Source organism: Manis javanica, chromosome 1 (assembly GCF_040802235.1).
Source record: "Manis javanica isolate MJ-LG chromosome 1, MJ_LKY, whole genome shotgun sequence".
In the NCBI taxonomy this organism is placed as follows: domain Eukaryota; kingdom Metazoa; phylum Chordata; class Mammalia; order Pholidota; family Manidae; genus Manis; species Manis javanica.
In genome coordinates this window covers 24,454,366-24,480,016 of record NC_133156.1, presented here as the reverse complement: position 1 = coordinate 24,480,016, position 25,651 = coordinate 24,454,366, and the positions used below count along the sequence as shown (strand labels likewise).

Below are 25,651 nucleotides of genomic sequence, written 5' to 3'. Positions count from 1 at the left end.
CCCTAGTAAATGATCTATTCCTGAAAATGTTCCATGTGCACTTGAGAAGCATGTGTATCCTGTTGCTTTTGGATTGAGTGTTCTGTATATGCCCATTAGATCTATCTGTTCTAATATGTTGTTCAGTGCATCTGTCTCCTTACTTATTTTCTGTCTGGCTGATCTGTCCTTTGGAGTGAGTGGTGTGTTGAAGTCTCCGAAAATGAATGCATTGCACTCTATTTTCCCCTTTAATTCTGTTACTATTTGTTTCACACATGTAGGTGATCCTGTGTTGGGTGCATAGATATGTATCTCCTGGTGGACTGTCCCTTTTATCATTATGTAATGTCCTTCTTTGTCTCTTGTTACTTTCTTTGTTTTGAAGTCTATTTTGTCTGATACAAATTCTGCAACTCTTTTTTTCCCCCTATTAGTTGCATGAAATATCTTTTTCCACCCCTTCACTTTCAGTCTGTGTATATATTTGGGTTTGAAGTGAGTCACTTGTAGACAGCATATAGTTGTGTCTTATTATTTTATCTACAAAGTGACTCTATGTCTTTTGATTGGTGCATTCAGACCATTTAAATTTGGGGTGGTTATCGATAGGTATGTACTTATTGCCATTGCAGGCTTTAGATTCATGTATATCAAAGGTTCAAGGGTAATTCCCTTACTATCTAAAAGTCTAATTTAACTCAGTATGCTATTACAAACACAACCAAAAAATTCTTTTCTTCTTCCTTTTTTCTTCCTCCTCCATTTTTATATATTAGGTATCATATTCTGCACTCCTTATCTATCCCTGGATTGACTTTGGGGGTAGTTGATTTGATTTTGCATCTCCTTAGTAATTAATTGTTTTACTTTCCTGTGGTTTTGTTTCACCTAGTGATACCTATTTAGCCTTAGGAATACATCCATCTATAGCAGTCACTCCAAATGCACTGCAGAGGTGGTTCATGGGATGTAAATTCTCTCACCTTTTGCTTATCTGGAAATTGTTTAATCTCTCCTTCAAATTTAAATGATAATTTTGCCAAGTAGAGTATTCTTGGTTTGAGGCCCTTCGGTTTCATTGCATTAATTGTATAATGCCACTCTCTTCTGGCCTGTAAGGTTTCTGTTGAGAAATCTGATGATAGCCTGTTGGGTTTTTCTTGTATGTGATCTTTTTTCTCTCTCTGGCTGCTTTTATGTGTCTGTATTTATCCTTGATCTTTCGTACTTTAATTATTAAATGTCTTGGTGTTGTCTTCCTTGGGTCCCTTGTGTTGGGAGATCTGTGGATCTCCATGGCCTGAGAGACTATCTCCTTCCCCGGATTGTTGAAGTTTTCAGCAATTACCTCTTCAAATACACTTTCTATCCCTTTTTCTCTCTCTTCTTCTGGTACCCCTATAATGTGAATATTGTTCCATTTGGATTGGTCACACAGTTCTCTCAATATTCTTTCATTCTTATAGATCCTTTTTTCTCTCTGTGCCTCAGCTTCTTTGTATTCCTCTTCTCTAATTTCTATTCCATTTTCTGTCTCTTCTACTACATCTAATTTGCTTTTATATCCCTCCATTGTATGTTTAATTTCAGATATTGAATTTCTCAATGATTGAGTCTCTGACCTAAATTCATGCCTGAGTTCTTAAATATTTTTCTGTACTTCCATGAGCATGTTTATGATTTTTATTTTGAACTCTCTTTCAGGAAGATTGGTGAATTCATTTTCATTTGGCTGTTTTTCGGATGTTTGCGATATTTTTATTTGAACCAGGTTCCTTTTACATTTCATATTTCTATGTGGCACCCTCTGGTGAGCAGAAGCTCTAGTCTGTGGAGTCGCTCAACCCCTGGAGTGATTTCAGGGGTCACAGGGGTCAGTGCTGGTGTCTTGGGGGAAGAAAGAGCTGTTTCCTGCTTCCTGGCTGCAGTGCTTGTCTCCACTGTCAGAACCAGTGGGCCGAGCACACAGGTGTAAGTGTCTGTGCTTTGTGTTTCTAGCTGCCATAGGCAGGGCCTCCCTCTGGCTGGCCTGATGCCATAGCAGGGACTGCCAGTTTGCGAGCTGGTGCCAGCAGGCCATGAGGAAGGCAAAAGCAGGCTGCACATCACAGTGGGGATCCTCAGAGCTGAGTAGCCAGGCAGGGGGATAGATCGCCTGAAGCTCCTCAAAGTTCCCAACCTGCTGGGCAGAGTGCACCCAGACAACCTTGTCCACCTATCCCTTCTCCTGAGCAGCAAGCTCCAGGCAAACTCCACTCCTTCAGCAGCCCTCTTGCTGCTAGGAAGCCTCTCAGAATACCTGCCTTTCCTGTGTCACAGAGTGGCCGTGTGTGGATCCCTGTTGTCCACAAATGGCTGGAATCTCAGTCTCTCCAAGTATTCTGCCTGTTTTGGCTTCTCAACCCCACTAATCTCCAGAGCACCATGCAGTGTAGGTTTGTGCTCCCAAAGCAGATCTCCAGGGCTGGGTGTTGAGCAGTACTAGGCTTTCAGCCCCTCCCTGCTCTGTTTCTCTTTCTCCCTGCTGTGAGCTGGGGTGGGGGAAGGGCTTGGATGCCGCTGGACTATGACATAGTAGATTACTTTTTATAACTTCGTAATATTCCACATGTATATATTAATGCACTTCCTACTTGCACTCATCTATTAATGCACACTTTGGATGCATTGATATAATGGCTGTTTTAAATAATGATACAATAAATGTAGGTGTACATGTTTCTTTATGTATTTATGATTTCAATTTCCCTGGGTAAACTCCCAGAAGTGGAACTCCTGGGTCACATGGTATTACTATTTTTAACTTTGGAGGAACCTCCATAGTGGCTGCACCAATACACATTCCTCCTACAGAGCAAAAGGGCCCCCTTTCTCCACATCCTCATTAACACTTGTTAATTCTTGTCTTTTGGAGAGTGGCCATTCTGACTGGGTGAGGGGGCATCACCTTGTGGTTTGGATTTGTAGCTCGCAGGCTGGCCACTTTGTTCCTCAGCGTCCTCTGACACTACAACTTCATACTTTCCCTCTTGCTCGTCCCCCTTCACACACTGGCTGCCTTTTGAGCCTCAGTTTTCTGAAACAAGCACCTTCCTTGGGGCCTTGGCAATGGAAGGACCTCTGCTGGGCAGCCACTTCTCCAGATAACCCCCATATCCTGTCCTATCTTCCTTGAGGTTTCTGTTCATGTCACCTTCTTTGCAGTTATTGCCTGAACACCCAGCAAAAAAATAGCCCACCCACTCTGTCCTTTATACCTGCATTCTTTTTCTTCGTAGCTCTTATAATGAAGGGACATGTTATTTGATTATTTTTATTTGCTTTTTTCTTTCTCTATTATTGGATTATAGGGACTTTTGTGTTCAGCTCTCCATACTCATTGCCAAGACAGACCCTAGAACTTTATCTACATTCAATACGTACTTATCAAATAAATGAAAACTATTCCCAATCAAACAGTAGCATACATTCTGCTTGAGCAACAGGCCAAAAGTAGGAAAAGAAATCCCACTGAGAAATGGCACCAGGGATGTTCTCAATGGGACTAGACCTCAACATACATTGGAGTTATTTTCTTGACTCTAAAATAGAAATGGTAGTATTTATGCTACATCACTAATGCTTGATTGTGTGAAAATTTGTCATTTATATTTCTGTATCTTGGTAAGCACCTCCCACACATGGACCAAAGGAACCTTACAGGATTTTCAGAGTTTCTTCTTCTGGGATTTTCAAGTGAACTGCAACAGCAGCCCCTCCTATTTGGGTTTTTCCTGTCCATGTACCTGATCATTGTGTTTGGGAACCTGCTCCTCATCCTGGCTGTCAGCTCAGACTCCCACCTGCACACACCCGTGTACTTCTTCCTCTCCAACCTGTCCTTTGTGGACATGTGCTTCACCTCCACCACCATCCCCAAGATGTTGGTGAAAATACAGAACAAAAGAAAAGTCATAACCTATGAAGAATGCATCAGCCAGATGTGTTTTTCCATAATCTTTGGGATTTTGGACAACTTCCTTCTGGCTGTAATAATCTATGACCAGTATGTGGCCATCTGCTACCGCCTGCATTACATGTTCATCATGGACCCCCAGCTCTGCAGACTGCTGGTTCTGGTGTCCTGGATCATAAGTGTCCTGAATTCCTTGCTACTGAGTTTATTGATGTCATGACTGCCCTCTGCACAGTCTTGGAAATCTACCATTTTTTGTGTGTGAACTCAGTTAAGTGGTCCTACTTGCCTGTTCTGGCACCTCTCTTAATTACATGGTGGTGTATCTGATGGCTGGGCTCTTGGCTGGTGCTTCCCTCACTGGGATCCTTTACTCTTACTCTAAGCTAGTTTCCTCTATGTGGAATCTCATCAGCTTGGGAAAGCATAAAGCATATTCCACATGTGAATCTCACATATCTATTATCTCCTTATTTTATAATACAATCCTAGGCATGTTTGTTACTTCTGCTGATATGCACATCTCACACTCAAGTGCAGCAGCCTCGGTGATGTACACTGTGGTCACACCCATGCTGAACCCCATTAGCTACAGAGTCAGGAACAAATACATAAAGAGGGCTCTGAAAAGATCCTTTGTGGAGGAAACAAAGGGCCAGATGTCCTAGGACTGAAGAAGTGCCCGTGAATGCTGATGTCAATGCCTCGGAGTCAAAAAGTGTGATTATTTGATCTGTGAAATATAGTATTGTATTATCCTTTCTATTTATTTCATGAATTTCCATTTCTTTGACTTCAACTCATTTACTCTTTATGTAACTCAATTTATTAGCTTTCTGCTCTCTCTGATATCCTATAGCCTTTCCTGTGTTGTTTTCTTACTTTCTCACATTTCCTCCCAATCATATACCCAAAATATCTTGTAGTTCCCATTTATCTAATAAGACATGGAGTTTTTCAAATAATTTTTCACAGGTGAACATCATATGAAACAATTTTTCATTTGCTTTACTAAAAGAATCCTCATGAGTTGTACTACCCCAATTGAATAAACTACACATGATGACCAAGGCTTCCTTGATGACATTTTGCATTCTCCAGGTTAAAGGGATAGCTCCTGCTCAGCATGAATCTGCTACCTGTGCTCTAGAGCTCACATCAATTAATGCACCACTAGATATTTTCCCTTATAACTAATGTATTGGAGTATAATTGCATATTATAAACTGCATGTATTTCAAATGTACAGTATGTTGATTTAAGGAAGCCATACAAAAATTATAGTACATATGGCATATTCCTATTTGTGTATCAGACAACAAAGTGTAGAATTTGTCAGGGTTTTTTAGAATAATTGTTAAAAATTGAAGCTCCCTGTACCTCAAATTCCTTATTTTGAAGATAATATGGGAGAGTAAATATAACTTCAGGTAAATGTTGCAAGAAATAAATGAAATGGACATATTTTTTGAGGCCAAATATATCATTCAGAGGTGTATGTATGCACATGTGTATGTTTATTTGTATACATTTTTATTTCAAATGAACATATACACATATAGGTACACAAACATGAGACACATTTACAGTCTCATGTTTTATGCCAGAAGTAACAAGAGAAAGTTGAAAAGGATAGATATGAAAAGAATACTTGAAGGAACATGAAATTAAAAGAATGTAGACATTTAGATACAAATATTTGAATTAAATAGTAGACGTAACTTAAAAGATGAGTTACTTTTCCTCACTTAATACCTCAAAACATCAAACTCTGAAGGCATTTACATTTATGTAAAGAGAAGTTCTCTACGAGATAAATAATATCTCCTAATTGATTTTAATTTCTTCCTTTGATAAGGTGGTACGATGACATAAAATGCCTTTACCCAGGGGATGCTAAATGAATGAACTGGCAAGCATTATCTAAGTCTCCTGAACAAAATCACATTGGAAAAATGTTTGTATCCAATTTCTAATCTAATGTAAAATCACCACACTAGTGATTTAAAACAGGAACATTTATGCTTCTATAATTCTGGAGCTCAGAATCCCAAAGTAGGTTTCTCTGAGTGAAAAGCAAGGTATTAACAGGCCAGGCTCCTTCTGGACGCTCCAGGGAGGAATCTGTTTACTATATTTCAAGTTGAGGTTATAGTGAAAAAGAATTTTAAATATATTTCACATGGCTATTATTCTAAATACTTCAGAATGAGGGCCCAAATGACAACTATAATCAGGTGGTATAAGTAAATATCCCTCATAGTTTTAGCAAAGGTATCAAGCAGTCAGTGTAAGGCTCAAGATTTATAACAAAGGAATTTAGTTATCCCCCTTGTTGCAATGGAAAATAGCAATTTTCTGTAGATATCAGGGGCTGTGTCTCCACACATTAATATTTTGAAGATTAAAGGGAACAAATTCAGGCAGGGTGCTCAGTCTTAAAATTTCCAAAAAATTTAAATCAATTTTGGGATATGGTACCTGCAGCTTAGACCTCTGGAAGCCAGCAGAGATCATGAGGAAAAACGAATCAAAACTGGATTTACTTGATTTTAAACTGGTCTATTGAGAACCCAGAATCTCTAAGAAAACTTTCCTTTACGTCCAGACCAGTGTCCCACAGGGAAATCATGTGCTTAGAGGCTGGAGTAACATGAGGGAAATGTGCCTAATGAGCAGACAGGGAGCTGTGATCAGCATGTGCCACCTTGGGCCAGACAGGATCTAGTTGTTGCTTTTAAATTTTAAATTAGGCTCTGGGATGGATGCTTCATGCCTTCCTGCTATCTTACTGGGAGAGAGCTTCAGTTTCATCTTCTACCACCCAGAAGAAATTTGGAATTCCACCTGGAGCCCTTGTTCTCAGCATTCCCAACCAGGTGTGTCCAAGAGCCCAGTAGCTAATGAAGGAAAGGGTCAGAGAGGATCAAAAGCAAGCATGTATACCTGAGGACGATGACAGCCACCAGTGTGGCCCAGAGCCTGGAGATCTCTACAGGTGTTCACTTACATTAACTAACCAATTTATTTATGATGCTAAGAAGAAAGGTGAACACTGAATTCAGCAATGCATGGATAATTGTTGACAAGTGATGGAAGCCCACTTAGCAGAAGAAAGAGGAGGCATAAGGTGCTTTCAATAAAAATAGAACAAATCCGAGGTCTTTTACAGTTAGACTAGGAAAACAATGATGAAGTTTGGAGGGGTGTCAAGTGAAATGAGGGCATTTGTCTTTTTATTTTTAAAATGGATCATATTCAATAGGAGGAGCCAAGATGGCAGCATGAGTAGTGCAGTGGAAACCTCCTCCCAAAGCCATATATATTTTTCAAAATACAACATATACAACTATTCCTAAAAGAGAGACCAGAAAGTACAGTATAACAGCCAGGCTATATCTACACCTGCAAGAACTCAGTGCCTCACAAAGGGGATAAGATACAAGCCACAGCCTGGCGGGACCTGAGGACGCCCCCCACCCCAGCTTCCCGGTGGGAGGAGAGGAGTCAGAGCAGGGAGAGAGAGGGAGCCCAAGACTGCTAAATACCCAGCCCTAGTCATCCGCACCAGAGGCAAAGACAGTGCGTGGTGAGCTGGACACTAGGAAAATGGAACAGTAAAAAATGCAAGTGGGTTCCCACAGCCAGTGTCCCTGGGACAAAAGAAAAGTGAGTGCTTTTTGAAAGTATTAAAGATGCAGGAGCCTCACAGCTGGACAGAAGTGTCCTGGCACACTTAGCCCAGAAGCTGGCAATCCTGAGGAACTACAGGCACCCTAACCCCCGGGGTGACAGCACAGTTCTTAGGCCCCTCATGGTGATAAACAGCCTCCCACCCATTCCCCCTCCAGTGCGGCCCCACCATAGCAGAGTAGCAGCCTGAGATTGGCCAGGCCTGCAGCAGCCATGAGGAACCTCCTCCGCAGATTCCTGGGCCAGCTCAGAGGCCCCATCGGCGCACAGCTACAGAGCACAAGCCACTAGGGGTCACCATTCTCATAGGAAGGGAAGGCGACAGGCAAACAGAAAGGGATTTTGTTCTGCCAGCTGACACATGCGACAACTGCCTACGACTACCTCTACCACCATGAAAATGCAGAACAACTTGATACAGACAAGAATAACCCAGACATCACCTGAGAGGTAAAATGGGGAGATAGATTTAACCAATATTCCTGAAAAAGAATTCAAAATAAAGGTTATAACCATACTGAAGGAGATGCAGAGAAAAATGCAAGAGCTAATGGACAAAGTATGGAGAGAGATTACAGAAATAAAACAATCTCTGGAAGGACTTAAAAGCAGAATGGATGAGTTGCATGAGGCTGGTAATGACATAGAAAACCAAGAAGAGTAATGCAGAGAAGCTGATGTGGAGAGAGATAGAAAGATCTCCAGGAATGAAAGAATATTAAGAGAAATGTGTGACCAATCCAAACGGAACAATATCCACATTATAGGGGTACCAGAAGAAGAAGAGAGAGAAAAAGGGATAGAAAGTGTATTTGAATAAATAATTTCTGTAAACTTCCCTAAACTAGGGGAGGAAATAGTCGCTCTGACCATGGAAGCACACAGAACTCCCAAAACAAGGGACCCAAGGAGGATAACACCAAGACACATAATAATTAAAATGGCAAAGATCAAGGACAAAGACAGGGTATTAAAGGCAGTCAGAGAGAGAAAAGATCAACTACAAAGGAAAACCCATCAGGATATCAACAGACTTCTCAACAGAAACCTTACAGGCCAGAAGAGAATGGCATGATATATTTAATGCAATAAAACAGAAGGGCCTAGAACCAAGAATACTGAATCCAGCATGATTATCATTTAAATATGAAGGAGGGGGATCATGGGAAGATTGCGGCATGAGTAGTTCAGAGGAAATCTCCTCCCCAAAACATATATTTATGAAAATACAATAAATACAACTATTCCTAAAAGAGACACCAGTGGATGCAGTACAACAGCCAGGATACATCTACATCTGTGAGAACTCAACATCAGACGAAGGGGGTAAGATACAAGCCACAGCCAGGCGGGACCTGAACGCTCCCCCACCGCAGAACCTAGCAGGATAAAATATGAATTCTCAAGTGCACATGGAACATTCTCCAGAATAGACCACATACTAGACCACAAAAAGAACCTCAGTAAATTCCAAAAGACTGAAATCCTACCAACCAACTTTTCATACCACAAAGGAATAAAAGTAGAAATAAACTGTACAAAGAAATCAAAAAGGACCACAAACACATGGAGGCTTAACAACATGCTCCTAAATAATCAATGGATCAATGACCAAATTAAAATGGAGATCCAGCAATATATGGAAACAAAAGGCAACAACAACACAAAGCCCCAACTTCTGTAGGACACAGCAAAAGCAGTCTTAGGAGGAAAGTATATAGCAATCCAGGCATATTTAAGGATGGAAGAACAATCCCAAATGAATAGTCTAATGTCACAATTATCAAAATTGGAAAAAGAAGAACAAATGAGGCCTAAGGTCAGCAGAAGGAGGGACATAATAAAGATCAGAGAAGAAATAAATAAAATTGAGAAGAATAAAACAATAGCAAAAATCAATGAAAGCAAGAGCTGGTTCTTTGAGGAAATAAACAAAATAGATAAGCCTCTAGCCAGACCTATTAAGAGGTAAAGAGAGTCAACACACATCAACAGAATCAGAAACGAGAAAGGAAAAATCATAATGGAACCCACAGAAATACAAAGAATAATTAGAGAGTACTATGAAAACCTATATGCCAACAAGCTGGAAAACCTAGGAGAAATGGACAACTTCTTAGAAAAATAGAACCTTCCAAGACTGACCCATTAAGGAACAGAAAATCTAAACAGACCAATTACCAGCAACGAAATTGAATTGATAATCAAAAAACACCCCAAGAACAAAACCCCCGGGTCAGATGGATTTACTTCAGAATTTTATCAGACATACAGAGAAGACATAACACCCATTCTCCTTAAAGTTTTCCAAAAAATAGCAGAGGAGGGAATACTCCCAAACTCATTCTATGAAGCCAACATCACCCTAATACCAAAACCAGGCAAAGATCCCACCCAAATAGAAAAATACAGATCAATATCCCTGATGAACGTAGATGCAAAAATACTCAACAAAACATTAGCAAACAGAATCCAAAACTACATCAAGAGGATCATACACCATGACCAAGTGGGATTCATCCCAGGGATGCAAGGATGATACAACATTCGAAAATCCATCAACATCATCCACCACATCAACAAAAAGAAAGACAAAAACCATATGGTCATCTCCATAGATGCTGAAAAGGCATTTGACAAAATTCAACATCCATTCATGATAAAAACTCTCAACAAAATGGCCACAGAAGGCAACTACCTCAACATAATAAAGGCCATATATGATAAACCCACAGCTAACATCATACTGAACAGCGATAGTATGAAAGCTTTTCCTCTGTGACAGGAATGCCCACTCTCCCCACTGTTATTCAACATAGTACTGGAGGTCCTAGTCATAGCAATTGGACAAAACAAAGAAATACAAGGAGTCCAGATTGGTAAAGAAGTCAAACTGTCACTATTTGCAGATGACATGATATTGTACATAAAAAAACCCTAAAGCTTCCACTGCAAAACTACTAGAACTAATATCGGAATTCTGCATAGTTGCAGGATACAAAATTAACACACAGAAATCTGTAGCTTTCGTATACACTAACAATGAACCAATAGAAAGAGAAATCAGGAAAACAATTCCATTCACAATAGCATCAAAAAGAATAAAATACCTAGGAGTAAACCTAAACAAGGACGTGAAAGACCTATAACCTGAAAACTACAAGACACTCTTAAGAGAAATTAAAGAGGACACTAACAAATGGAAACTCATCCCATGCTCTTGGCTGGGAAGAATTAATAACGTCAAAATGGCCATCCTGCCCAAAGCAATATACAGATTCAATGCAATCCCTATCAAATTACCAACAGCATTCTTCAATGAACTGGAACAAATAGTTCAAAAATTCACATGGAACTGCCAAAGACCCCGAATAGCCAAAGCAATCCTGAGAAGGAAGAATAAAGTAGGGGGGTCTCACTCCCCAACTTCAAGCTCTACTACAAAGCCACAATGATCAAGACAATTTGGTATTGGCACAAGAACAGAGCCACAGACCAGTGGAACAGAATAGAGACTCCAGACATTAACCCAAACATATATAGCCAATTAATATATGATAAAGGAGCCAGAGACATACAATGGGGAAAGGACAGTCTCTTCAAAAGATGGTGCTAGCAAAACTGGACAGCTACATGTAAGAGAATGAAACTGGATCACTGTCTAACCCCATACACAAAAGTAAATTCAAAATGGATCAAAGACCTGAATGTAAATCATGAAACCATAAAACTCTTAGAAAAAAACATGGGCTAAAATCTCTTGGACATAAACATGAGTGACTTCTTCATTATCATATCTACCCAGGCAAGGGAAACAAAGGCAAAAATGAACAAGGGGACTATATCAAGCTAAAAAGCTTCTGTACAGCAAAGGACACCATCAATAGAACAAAAAGGTATTGTACAGTATGGGAGAACATATTCATAAATGACAGATCCGTTAAAGGGTTGACATCCAAAATATATAAAGAGCTCACATACCTCAACAAACAAAAAGCAAATAATCCAATAAAAAATGGGCAGAGGAGCTGAATAGACAGTTCTCCAAAGAAGAAATTCATATGGCCAACAGGCACATGAAAAGATGCTCCACATTGCTAGGTATCAGAGAAATGCAAATTAAAACCACAATGAGATAGCACCTCACACCAGTAAGGATCACCATCATCGAAAAGACAAACAACAACAAATGTTGGCGAGGTTTTGGAGAAAGGGGAACCCTCCTACACTGCTGGGTGGAAGGTAAATTAGTTCAACCATTTTGGAAAGCAGTATGGAGGTTCCTCAAAAAGCTCAAAATAGCAATACCATTTGACCCAGGAATTTCACTTCTAGGAATTTACCCTAAGAATGCAGCAGCCCAGTTTGTAAAAGCCAGATGTCCCCCTATGTTTATCACAGTACTATTTACAATAGCCAAGAAATGGAAGCACCTAAGTGTCCATCAGTAGATGAATGGATAAAGAAGATGTGGTACATATACACAATGGAATATTATTCAGCCATAAGAAGAAAACAGATCCTACCATTTACAACAACATGAATGGAGCTAGAGGGTATTATGCTCAGTGAAGTAAGTCAGGCGGAGAAAGACAAGTACCAAATGATTTCACTCATCTGTGGAGTATAAGAACAAAGAAAAAACTGAAGGAACAAAGCAGCAGCAGAATCACAGAATCCAAGAATGGACTAACAGTTACCAAAGGGAAAGGGACTGGGGAGGCTGAGTGCGAAGGGAGGGATAAGGGGGGGAAAAAAGACAGGGGGCATTATGATTAGCATTTATAATGTGGGGTGGGGGATATGGATGGCTGTGCAACACAGAGAAGGCAAGTAGTGACTCTACAGCATGTTACTACGCTAATGGACAGTGACTGTAATGGGGTTTGTTGGGGGGACTTGGTGAAGGGGGGAGCCTAGTAAACATAATTTTCCTAATGTAATTGTATATTAATGACACCAAAATTAAAAAATAAATAAATAAAATTAAATGGGGCATATTCAAGAATGTTCCTATATTGATTAGATAGATCCAGACCAGTGCATTGTTTGCAAATCCCAACTTGCAACATCAGTTCATGAGACATGCATTTTACAGCATCTTTTACTCTGGATATTCACTGGAGGAAATTCGATTTGATTTGTAAAAATGTGGCACGCTAGATTTACTTTGTAATGACTTCATTAGCTACGATGATGAATTCATTTGTGAGGTAGGTATTCATTTGTTTCTGCATTGTCAATTGTCTGTACAAGCTCTTTCCATGTGTATAGTGGTATCAGAGTGTTTTTATTCCTGTTTTGGCTGCCTTCTTCCAAACAAGGAAATGGATGTTTTTTCCCAACAACTTTGCATTTGCCACCGAGTTCTCTTAGGTATGAATATTTGTGTATGTAGGGAATTGTGAGTGTGTATTAGTTGTGTGGGGTCACATCTATCACTCAGTCATATATATTCTCTCCATTGATGTTTTATTTTTTATTTTTCTTACTGAAAAATTTAGTTGTCATTTTAATATTCTTCACTTGCAAATACTTCTTATAAAGAAAAATGAAAAGAAACGTTCTTTGGTATATTTAATGCTAATAAACAACATGTTTCTAACTTGATTTCACATCTCTGTTGATTTGTAAAAATATGGCACATTGTTCCTGATTATTCCTTTTGGAATTTTGTGATTAGAACTTTTTCTAATATTACATAATCTTTTCCCATCATCTAAAAGGCATTTTTACTGACATCTGAAGAAAGATCACCTTTGTCCTTTCTGAACATATTTGAATACCATATCTTCATGTAAGATGAAACTATAACTTAGACACTGCTTCCTCCAGCATTTTAAATATCTTTCTGTCACATTTTTTTATTTTCAAGTCTTGGTAAATTTAACCAGGCATTTTTTTATCCATCTTGATATAATTAAATTATTTTTATTTTAGTTTAATAATGTTTACTTAACACAGTTGTATGAAACCACCACTCTAATTAAGCAGTCTCATGTCTCTACCATTGTCTGATGTTGTAACTCCTCATCTTCTTAAAAGTGTTTCTTTTCAAGTGCACTTATATTTATATACCATTTTTAAAAAGTACAGTGAACATTGCATGTGAAAACCTTGTTCCTTTGGTGTTACATTTAATGGCAAATTCACAGCACAATGCAATAAGTGTGTGTATTAGATAATATCCTCAGGTATGAATCTTAAATTACTCTGGATTAACAAATGGAGTGCCATGGGGCATGCAGAATTTTATAGAGTATGTCCTTGAGAGGATTTTGCCTGTGGTGCAAACAGTGGCACCAGGATTAGTGTGCTTTTTGCATTTGTTAAAAAAGAGATCAAAACCTGATGGATAGTGACTGCAGTGAGGTGTGGGGGTGAGAGAACTTGATAATATGGGTGAATGTAAGAACCACAGTGCTGCTCGGGTGAAACCTTTAAAAGATTGTATATTAATGATATCTTAATTTTAAAAATCATGCCAAAAAAAGAGATCTAAACAAAACACCCAGTAAAAATAAGATACCTTATAAGAAAAGTGAGAAAGGGGCTTGTCTTACCCCCCATGAGAACATATAAAAGCCAATTGCTCAAATAAATATGGAATAGGCATAGAAAATTCAAGTCTTCCACTGTCTCATAAGTAACATGTCTAATTTGTTCCTTTGGTGAAGTGTTGGTTTATTCCCTCAGCAAGTTTTTGTCTTGGAAATTTCAATCTGTACGTGATTGTCACCATGAAGGTAGCACTACTTTGTCTAAATTGACCAAATTTATTTTTGCTTCTTTATTATTTTTTCTGACTATGTAGGAGATTGTAATAAGAGTTGGAATGCTGCCAGAACCAAGGATGCTCTCTCCCCCTGGCACTCTTTCGGAGACCCCTGACCCATCACACCTTTCCACCGACTCTTGTCCACTTCATTTTTCTCTCTCATTCTCTTCCTCCTTCTTCCTTTCTCTCTCCTCCTATATTGAACAAATTTTTAAATTTTCTTTTTATCTGGGGAATAAAATGCACATACCAACCTGGTTCCTCAATTTTATTTGGCCACAGGAAGCCTATTAATTGGCATTTTAGGTCCCTTTTCAACACTCTTTGTAGGAATTGTCACTGATCTGTCCAGCTTGAGTGATATCCACTCCTAGCTTAATCACTGGGGCTGGAGGTGAGAAAGGCATGGCAAGAGGCACGACTCAGGCTGCCACGGAGTGTGTGTGTGTGTGTGTGTGTGTGCATGTGTATCTGTATGTCTGTGCCTTGTGGAGTGAAAGTAGTCCTCAGAGCAGGGTACATGAGCTCATGTGTTCCAATGTGGCCTCTGTAACACAGAGGCCACAACTCAAATAACACATGGCATTAAGACCTACTTCAATTCACAAGATGCCTTTGCAACCAGATTTATAAGAACAAGAGGTATACAGTGTGGGTGAGTGACTCCCTTTGTCTTAAAGTTTCACCAGCAACAAAGCCACTTCTTCCTTTGATGCTGTCTAATGCCATCTCTAATCACCCTCTCTGATTACTATAACACTTGCTTCCCTTTTTGGACTGGAATAGCTGAAAGTAGTAAAATATTCAGTCTTTGCAGTGACCATTTTCCCTCTGCCAGGCACACACTTCCCCGTAAACTCGTTCTCCTACCATCTTGCCCTGAGGTCTCTGTTCGAATTTTCTTCAAAGCACTTGCCACCACTTTACATGTTACATAATAGTTTTATTTGTTTATATTTTTAACCATCATTGTCTTGTAGGGACTTCTGTTTCTCAGCACCCTGTAATCACAGCTTAGATGGTGGCTGGAACATATATGACCCGATATATCATCTTCAAATGCATGAAATATATTCTCAATAAAACTGTAGAAGATATGACCTCTTAGTGAAAATGCCAAGAATGGAATAAAATGCCTAATCAGAGATGAAATTGGAGAACACATAAGGGCATAGATCCATACACAGCATACTGAAATTAATTTCTTGCTTGCAAAATGTAAACTGTAGCTGTCCATCTATGTGAGTAATGCTGTGTATGTGACAATTAATGGTTTTTCCTCTCTTCTGGTATTCAGTCCAACCACATGGAACCAAGAAATGATACACAGATTTCAGTATTCATTCTTCTTGTATTTTCAGAGGAACCAGAATGTCAGCCAGTCATATTTGGGCTTTTCCTCTCCATGTACCTGATCACTGTGTTTGGGAACCTGCTCCTCATCCTGGCTGTCAGCTCAGACTCCCACCTGCACACACCCATGTACTTCTTCCTCTCTGACCTGTCCTTTGTGGACATCTGCTTCACCTCCACCACCATCTCAAACATTCTGGGGAGCATTCAGACTAAAAGCAAACAGGCATAAGCCAGATGTATTTTTACTACTTTTTGTAGAGTTGGGCAACTTCCTCCTGACTGTGATGGCCTGTGACTGGTATGTGGCCATCTGTCACCCCCTGCCCTCCACGGTCCTCATGAATCCCTGGCTCTGTGCCCTGGATCATGAGTGCCCTGCATTCCTTGTTACACAGCCTAATGATATCTAACTTTCCTTCTGTACATGTGTAGAAATTCCACACTTTTTCTGTGAACTCAACCAGGTGATTCAACTCGCCTGTTCTGACCGTTTCTTTAATAACCTTTTGATGTATTTCGCAGCTACACTGCGGGCTGGTGGTCCCCTCACTGGGACCCGTTGCTCTTACTCTAAGATAGTATCCTCTATACGTGGAATCTCATCAGCCCAGGGGAAGTATAAAGCATTTTCCACCTGTGCCTCTCACCTCTCCATTGTCTCCTTATTTTATTGTACAAGCCTAGGAGTGTACCTCACCTCTGCTGGATACACAAGTGCAGCAGCCTCAGTGATGCTCACCATGGTCATGCCCATGCTGAACCCCTTCATCTACAGTCCCAGGAACAAAGACATAAAAATGGCTCTGGAAAGACTTGTTAGGCCAGCAGGTATGAAGGAGCCAACTGCGCTGGACTGAGGAGACGCCCAGGAATGCAGGGCTCACAGCCTCCCACTCCAAAATTGTGATGCTTTAATGAGATTGCTTTCTGTGTACTTTCTGGTATTTCCTTTTGTTTGAATTTAACTCCTCTGTACAATTTAAGTGACCACTTTATTACTCTTTCTGCTCTGTTGCCTAGACAGTTTTCTCTTGGTGCTTTTTCCTACATTCACAAAGGTTTTCTCAAAACTGATCAGAAATATCTGGAAGTTGCTCTTTCATGGGCAACATGGGTTTCTTACTAATATCTTCTCCAATGACATACATCATTCATTGTAAGCAATTTGTTCTTGTTTTATGGATAAAATAGTTGAGTCACATTACTTACATAGAAAAAAATTTTGCTAGACTAATTCTATTTGCATAATTCATTCCAGAAGAAAGTCTGAAAGCACAGTTTCAACGCTGTGTCTATCATTCTCTCTATATGTATGTCTTCATTTCTTTCACTGGAAATGTGGTCTTTATCATTGTTTCATCTAAGTCCCAGCCTATTGAGAGTGATGCTATAGTCTAGGAACCCCTAGGGTCCTTGTCTGAATCGTAACTGCTGATTTTTCTTGCTGAAGACTGTGTTGCAGGCCCCACCCTTGTGATTCTTATTACTATTGCAACAACCATCAAGAAACTGGAAAAACTAGGTGTATTACACACACATACTGGAGGGTCTTCAGCACTCCTGAGGGCCACACAGGGAGAGCTTGGGTACAGAGACAGAGAGAGAGCATGACCACTGCTGGGGGCTCTGCATTTATTGGGGTCCAGTGGCAGGAGGTTAGGGCTTCAGGGATTTATTCTTTATGGGCACGTTTGAAACATAAGAGCAGGAAGTAGGGTCAGGGGAAGGGAAGAGCAGGGGCACTCACGCAGTCTGTTATCCACATATCTCGGGGCCTCCTTAAAAGAGGGGCAGCCTGGGTGCTTATTCACTAGCTGTGTCCTACAGCTGGCAATATGGCAATTTTAGATGGATGTCTGAAACACACGCCTTGGAAATTAAGACAAAACATTTAATATCAGGCATTTACTTTAAACACACTATGTTTTATACCTGGTTTTCTGGTTTCATACTCATAAACTCAGTGCTCAGAATATCTATGATAGGCACTAGCAAAATTGATTATCAAATATTGTCTCCCTGTAGGTTAAAAGAGGTAAATTGAAAAATAGATTAACATAATATGGGCTTAGAGTCAAAGATGACTTTTAATATGAGGAAATAATATTTTAATACTCAGTTTATTAGCATTCAAAATACTTCTTCATATTGTGCATCTGTTCATTAAAGTAGGGAAAATTGGTGTACTTGCAAAAGGGGCTTTATGCATTGTGGTGAATAAATACTCACGAATTTTTTTAATTAATTGCCTTTCTGTTTCTCCCTGAAAATTCCAGTGGTGCCTGCAGTTAGGATTCCTCTATTGTTCTAAATGAAGTAACTCTCCCTTTAGGATTTAGTCATCACCTCTACAGGAGCCGCGAGTGAACGGCGTCAGGTCAGCCAGTCCGCACCCCCACGTGCTCAGGGGTCGGCTCTTCATGATCAAAGGGTGATTCGCCAGAGCTTGAATCCTTGCCTGGCTGTGTGATTCAGGGGCGCCAACATTTCCCCACAAGCATGCACACCCTTCCTACTTCTTTAAGTTTCCCTGGAATGAAACCTCAGTTTGGTCCTTTGTTCAGACAGTTATCTAAAATAAATTTGAATGAGAGGAAAACTATGAATGAATGCTGTCCCCAAATACCAGGCATATACCAAAGGAAGGAAGGTGCTGGCGATTTTAATTTTCATTAGTGCTATTTTCTTTGATTATTATATCAGCTATTGCTCTATAAGAAGCTATCTTAAATCAAGTGGTTATTATGATGTCTTTATTGTCTAGTGGAGTTATATGATGGGGAGTTGTTCTGATCTCTGCTCACTTATGAGTCTGCAATCTTCTCTGAGTCTCCTCATTGTGTTTCTGTGGCTTGCTGTGAGAGGCTGTAGCACACCCCTGCCTTGAACAAATTTATGTAATATGTAGGTTAATATTGTTTTTAAAAATGAGTTTACCAAATGTGAATGGCCTTGATTTAAACCTATTATTTTTATATCCAGGCACTTTGCTTTCTACCCAGTTAGAAGACATATGATCAACCCCTGATGAATGTGACTGGGTTATCTTGTCTTCCAGTTTAATCAGCAGTGAAGGCACCTCTTTCTTTGAAACTATATGATGCCATCTCTAAATACCCTCTCTAATTACTCACTCCAACACTTGCTTCCATTTTTGGACTTGAATAGCTTAAAGTAGTAAAATCTTCCGTCTTTGCAGTGATCTAGATCTTACCTTGAGACATGCATCGCTAATCTTTTTAAAAATATAATTTATTGAGTTATAATGTGTACAAGAAGCTGCACATAGTTAAAATGTAGAATTGCTGATTTAAAAGACCATACAAAAATTAATAGTACATATTGCATGCATCCATTTATATATTATTCAAGAAAGAACACAAAATCTTTTTAATTGGTTATACAATGAAAGCAAATGTAATCACCCTGCCTCTGTTTTCTTATTGCTGATGGTTATGTGAGATATAAATTTAATTCATTTGAATGTTAGGAATAAGTGACATGTTAGGAAATACTTCTTAAATCCAAGAATTCTTTCATGGGAAAGGAGCATATGTGGATGCATTTGTACATGATTTTCTTTCAATAAACACATTCACACAAATATACACACACAAAGAGTCAATAATCCCATATTTTATGTTGAAACTAAATTTACGGGAAAGTTGGATATGATAGAAATTAAAAGAATGAATAATTAACATGAAATTAAAAGATGAAGCACTTAAACACAAAGACGCAATGTTAATTCACTGGGTCAGAGAATGTAGGACAATCTCCTAATTGACTTTAGGTTTTCTCTTTTACCTAGTAGACTAGATTTCAGCACAAAATTCCTCTGCCCAAAGGAAGCAAAATGAATTAATTGAGAGGCTAAGACTCAATTTCCTCAAAAACAAGAGGTTTTTTTGGAAAATGTGTGTATCACTTTCCTACTGCTGCTGTAAGAAATTAGTGCAGCAGAAGGTGTAAAAGAAATAAATTTGTGTTCCTACATTTTGGAGGCCAGAGCCTGAAATGAGTCTTAGTGGGCTAAAATCCAGATGTCTGCAGGGCGTGTTCCTTCTGGGGACTCAGGGAGAGAATCCCTTTCCTTTCTTATTGGAGTTTCTGGGACCCACAAGCTTTCCTTGGCTCCTGGCCTTTCTCCGTCTTCAGTGTCACGGGTATAATATCTTCAAATCAGCCTCTGTTTGCAAATCAGTTCTCCTTTCACTTCCACATTCAGAGGACTATGAATGGGAGAAAATATTTGTGAATGTTATATACAGTAAGGTATTAATATCAAAAATATATAAAGAATTCATATGATTGAACACCCAGAGAACAAATAATCCATTAAAAAATGGGCAGAGGACCTGAATAGACATTTTTCAAAGAAAAATGCAGACACATGGAAAGATGCTCAACATCACTAATCACAAGGGAGATGCAAATCAAAACTACAATGAGACATCACTTCACACCAGTTGGAAAGGCTGGTGTCAACAAGACAAGAAATAGCAAGAGCTGGCAAGGAGAAGGAGAAGGAACTCTCGTGTACTATTGGTAGGAATGTAAATTGGTGCAGCCACCAGGGAAAACAGTATGGATGTTTTGCAAATAACTAAAAATAGAATTACCATAGGACCCAGTAGTTCTATCTCTGGGTATTTATACAAAAATACAAACACTCCTTTGAAAACTCCATCTACAGCATACAGTAGCTAAATAGATCTCATAATTAAAATGACTTCATAATGTGGGACTAAATAGCAGTTCCTAGTTTCTGGTATAAATAGGAAAGTCCTCATTGATTTGGGAAGTGTGTCCTGAAGCCAACGAGTGTAGATCCCAAGTTTTTGCATCACAATAACAGAGTTCACACCACCGTTGAAGAGGGAAGTGGAAAATTTCTGGAAATATCAGAAGTTGTGGTCCACCCACCACATGTGAATGTTTTGAAACCCAAGAGACCTAATCCAGATGGTACCACAGTCTGTGCTTTGCAGAAACTAACTCACAGATGTGATCAGGTGCTGGAGGGCTAGGCCTCTGGAAGGCAGGTGAATTCATGGGAAAGGAGAAATAAAAACAGGATTCACCTGAATTCTCACATGGTCTGTGGGGAATAAAAGATGAAGACAATTTCCCATTGAGCCCAGACCCATGTCCAAGGGGGCACGATATGCTGAGAGGCGGGACTGACAGCGGAAGCAGGGCCTCATGAGCAGGCCACGGCCTGTAAATGCCTCCTCTGCTGCAGTCCCTCCGCATGTGCCACCTTGGGCTGCACAGGACCTGGTTGTGCTTTTGGAGAGTCCTCAGTCTGGCTGGGGCGCCAAAGCATGGCTCCTTCCTGCTGTCTTACCTGGGGACAAAGCTTCAGTCTCCATCATCAGCCATCCACGGAGGAATCCTGACTTCCACAGGAGACCTTCCTCAGAGAGCTCTTCCAGGTGAGTCTGAGAGCCCAGCAGACCTGGCAGGAAAGGGTCAGAGAGAAGCAAAGCCAAGAACAAATGCCATTTGTTGTCACCTGAGAGACAGTGCAGCCTAGTCCCAAGCCCAGAGATGATTGTGCTGGTTTTCTTGCTTGTTTAATAAAATAATGTAATTATTTAGGATGCCAAAAGAGACAGAAACATTGAGCTCACAAAGCAAGTGTCATTTGACAGTTAATTTGTAGTGGAACATAAGTCCAAGGGTCCTTTTAATGCAAGGTGTCAAGTGGATAGTCAGCTGTGAGGAGATACACAGTGAAGTGAGGATATTTCTTTTAATTTTCAAGATGGAGCATACTTGACTGTCACCATCTTGATGAGAAAGATCCAGACCAAGGAATGCTTGCGAATATATTCCTTGCAACAGTAGTGAGACATAAATTCCACAGTATCTTGTTTCATTCTTGGTATTCACATGGTAAAATATATTTGATAGGTTAAAAGGGGTATGTCAATGAACATTAATTTATAATTATTTCATTGGGTGTGAAGATATATACTTCTTAAAATTAAAGTATCATTGATATACAATCTTGTATTGGTTGCAAATGTACAACATGTGGTTCAGCAGTTACCTGTATTATCAAACCCTCACCCACTGACTATATTGTCCATGCTGTACTACTGCCCCTGTCACTGACTTATGCTGTGATTTGAATTATTGTGTTCCTTTATCCTCCTCACCTCTCCCTGACCTGCATATACTTTTGTGAGGTAGTTAGCCATTTAATTCATTTGAAGTATAGTTGATATACATTGTTCTATTGTTTCAGATGTATAAAATTGTGATTCAACAATTATATACATTGTGAAATTTTTGCTGCCATAAGCATTGTTATCATCTGTCAACAGAGAAATTAAAACATTGTTGACTATATTCCCTGTGTTGTAGCTCTACCCCAGTGATGAATTTTTTATAAGTTTGTGCCTCTTTGTCTCCTTCACCTGTGTCACCCAACCTCCCAAACCCTTCCCTATGTAACCATCAGTCTGTTCTCCGTGTTTATTAGTCTTTCTTTTTTCCTTGTTTTGTTTTTAACATTCCACATATTAATGAAATTACATGGTGTTTGCCTTTCTCTTTCTGACTTATTTCACTTAGCATAACACCCTCTAGGTTCATTCATGTTATCACCAATGGCAAAATTTCTTTCTTTTCTATAACTGAGCAATATTTCATTGCATATATGTACCACATCTTCTTCATCCATTATTTTATCTATAGGCACTTAGCTTGTTTCCATTTCTTGGTTATTATAAATAATGCTTCAATTAACATAGGGGTGCATATATCTTTTTCAAGTAGCGATTTTGTTTCCTTTATATAAATTCCCAGAAGTGGAACTTCTGGATCATATGATATGTCTAATTTTAATTTTTGGAGGAACCTCCATACTATTTTCCATAGCAGCTATACCAGTTTACTTGAGAAGTACAGCATAAGGAATATAGTCATAATGTAAATATTTGTTGTGGTGACAAATGTTAACTACACTTACTGTGGTGAGCATATAGTAAAGTATATGAGTGTTGAATGACTACGCTGTATGCCTCAAATCAATCTAATATTCCATGTTTACTATACTTTAACAAAAAATTTTTAAGTATTTTTTTTAAATGAGACAAATATTTGCATGACATAAAGCACTCAGGAATAAATCATATGAAGAAACTTATTCAGTTGAAATGATGAAATCTCATGGCATGTGCCACAGTGTGCCCACTCTGTTGGTCACAAATGAGATCAAATCCCAAATTACAACACAAATGAAGAAAAGATTCACTGTAAGGGAAGTGAGAAAGTGACTCACCTCATCAGCTATCCAACCATAGAAAGACCAACTGGTCAAATAAATATAGAATGGGCACCAAAACAAATAAATCTTCTACTGTTTGATATTTAAAATAGCCAGCTTTTGTTGTTCTTTGTGAATGTCCTTTTGTTAATGAGTGGTTTATTTCCTTTGCTCAGTTTTCACTTGGAGTGGTCAATATGTAAAGTGTTTCACACTAAAAAATTATGACTTTCATCATTTGGATGAATTCATATTTTATCCTTTTTTTATTTGTGTGGCATGAATGGAATGTGATCAGGGTTGAGATACTGCCAGAACTAAGGATGCATTTCCTTCCTCACAGTCTCTCAGGGACCACCTGAGCTTATTAGTTTTTTCTTCCCCAGGTTCATTTCATTCCTCTGTTTCCCTCTATATGTATAGAATACATTGTTTAGGTGTCCTTAAATGCAGGGCAGAAAATGGATATACCAACTGGAACTCCAAGTTTATTTGTCCATGGAAGTTTATGATAGCAATTTCTGGGTACCGTTTCTAAATTCTTTAGGGGGTGCATACTAGATTGGAGCAGATTAAGTAGTATCCACCACTTAGAGCCTAAATTGTGTGAGAGGGAGGGAGACCATGGAAATACACACCAGGAGACTGTTTCTAAGACAACCACCTTCCTCAGGACCTTTGCACTGTCTATTCCTTCTCCCAGGCACACACTTACCAAGATAATATTGTCTCCTGCTCATTCTTCTTTGAGGTGTCTGTTAACCTGTCACCTCTCTGCAGTTCCTTGTTCAACTCCCCACGAAAAAATACCCCATCCACTCTCCTTTATACATGCATTATTTTTCCTTCATAGCATGTGCACCATCTAATATGTTATATTATTGTTTTTATTTCTTTTCTCCTTCAGCATTACATCGTAGGAACTTCTGTTTTTCAGAATTTTATACTCTTCACAGTGCCTGGAACATGGTCTGTATTTAATATCTATTTCACAAATTCATGAAAAGTGTTCTCAATAAAACATTAGCACACATTATGTTTGAGGAATAGGTTAACAGTGGAAAAGGAATTCCTATAGAAATGGTACTGGGGGGCCCAGAGGGCAACAGAGAATACATCAATTATGGAGATTAATTTCTTAAGTCTAAAATAGCAATCAGCACTTATTCTAGGTTAATAATGCTTCCTTATTTGACAATTAGTCATTTCTTTTTTCTACTTCCTGAGTCATCTCTAACACGTAGACTCAGGGAATGACACAGAATTTTAGGATTTCTTATTTTGAGAATTTTGGAGGAAACAGAACTGAAGTTCCTCATATTGGGGTTTTGCTCTCCATGTCCCTGGTCACTGTGTTTGGGAACCTGCTCTTTATCTTGGCTGTCAGCTCAGACTCCCATCTGCACACACCCATGTACTTCTTCCTCTCTGGCCTGTCCTTTGTGGACACCTGCTTCTTCTCCACCACCATCCCCAAGATGCTGCTGAGCATCCAGTCCCAGAACAAAGTCATGACCTATGCAGGGTGCACAAGCCAGATGTATGTTTCATACTCTTTGCAAGTCTGTGTGATTTCTTCCTGACAGTAATGGACTATGACCAGTATGTGGCCATCTGTCACCTTCTGCACTACACTGTCATCATGAATGTCCAGCTCTGCAGATTGCTGGTTCTGGTGTCCTGGATCATAAGGTTCCTGAATTCATTTTTAAAAGCTTAATGGTAACACGGGGAAGGCAGTATAACACAGAGAAGACAAGTACTGATTCTAAAGCATCTTACTACATGGATGGACAGTGACTGTATGTGGTGGAGACTTGATAATAGGGGAAGTCTAGTAACTATAATGTTGTTCATGTAATTGTACACTAATAATACAAAAAAAACCAGCGTAATGGTGTTGGGTCTCTCCTTCTGTACTGACTTGGAAATACCCCACTTTTTCTGTGAACTCAATCAGATGCTCCAACTGGTCTGTCCTGACAACTTTCTTAATGACATGGTGATATACATTCATCAGCGCTGCTGGCTGGGGGTCCCCTTGCTGGAATCCTGTGCTCGTACTATAAGATATTTTCCTCCATTCATAGAATCTCATCAGTTCCAGGCCAAAAGCCATAAAACTGGAGAAGTACCCATGGTTGCTGGGGTCAAAACCTCAGAGTCAGAAATTGTGATTGTTTGATTGACTGAATGTAGTAGTGTTTCTTCTATGTATGTCCTGGAATTTCCATTTATTTAACTTCTTTACTCAACTTATGTAAGTGACTTTATTAGCTTTTTGCTCTCTCTGATATCCATTTTTCCCTTCATTGTTTTCTTACTTTCACAAATTTATTTCTAACTATGGATCTGAAATATTTGGTGATTTCCATTTATCTAATGAGACAACATGGATTTTTCTTGAATAATTTTCTCTCAAATGACTTATACCAAATTTTTCTTTTGCTTTTTTTATGAGAATCATTCATTGTTATGCAGTGTACCACTGTAGTAAAAAACAATTCACATGATGACCAAGCAAATTATGTAATTTTATCATAGAGGAAATTCTGAGACCACTGTCCTCAGGTTCTGTGCTGGCATTCTTTTGCAGGTCACTATCTTA

At 39.2% G+C, this 25,651-nt stretch overlaps 3 pseudogenes; all 3 read left to right on the top strand.

Annotated features, from left to right (window-relative positions):
* Positions 1–3,662: 3,662 nt before the first annotated feature.
* LOC108402726 (olfactory receptor 7A10-like) lies at positions 3,663–4,605 on the top strand (annotated as a pseudogene).
* Positions 4,606–15,813: 11,208 nt separating this feature from the next.
* Positions 15,814–16,621, top strand: LOC140843190 (olfactory receptor-like protein OLF4; annotated as a pseudogene).
* Positions 16,622–24,380: 7,759 nt separating this feature from the next.
* On the top strand, positions 24,381–25,164 carry LOC140843179 (olfactory receptor 7A17-like; annotated as a pseudogene).
* The last annotated feature ends 487 nt before the right edge of the window (positions 25,165–25,651 follow it).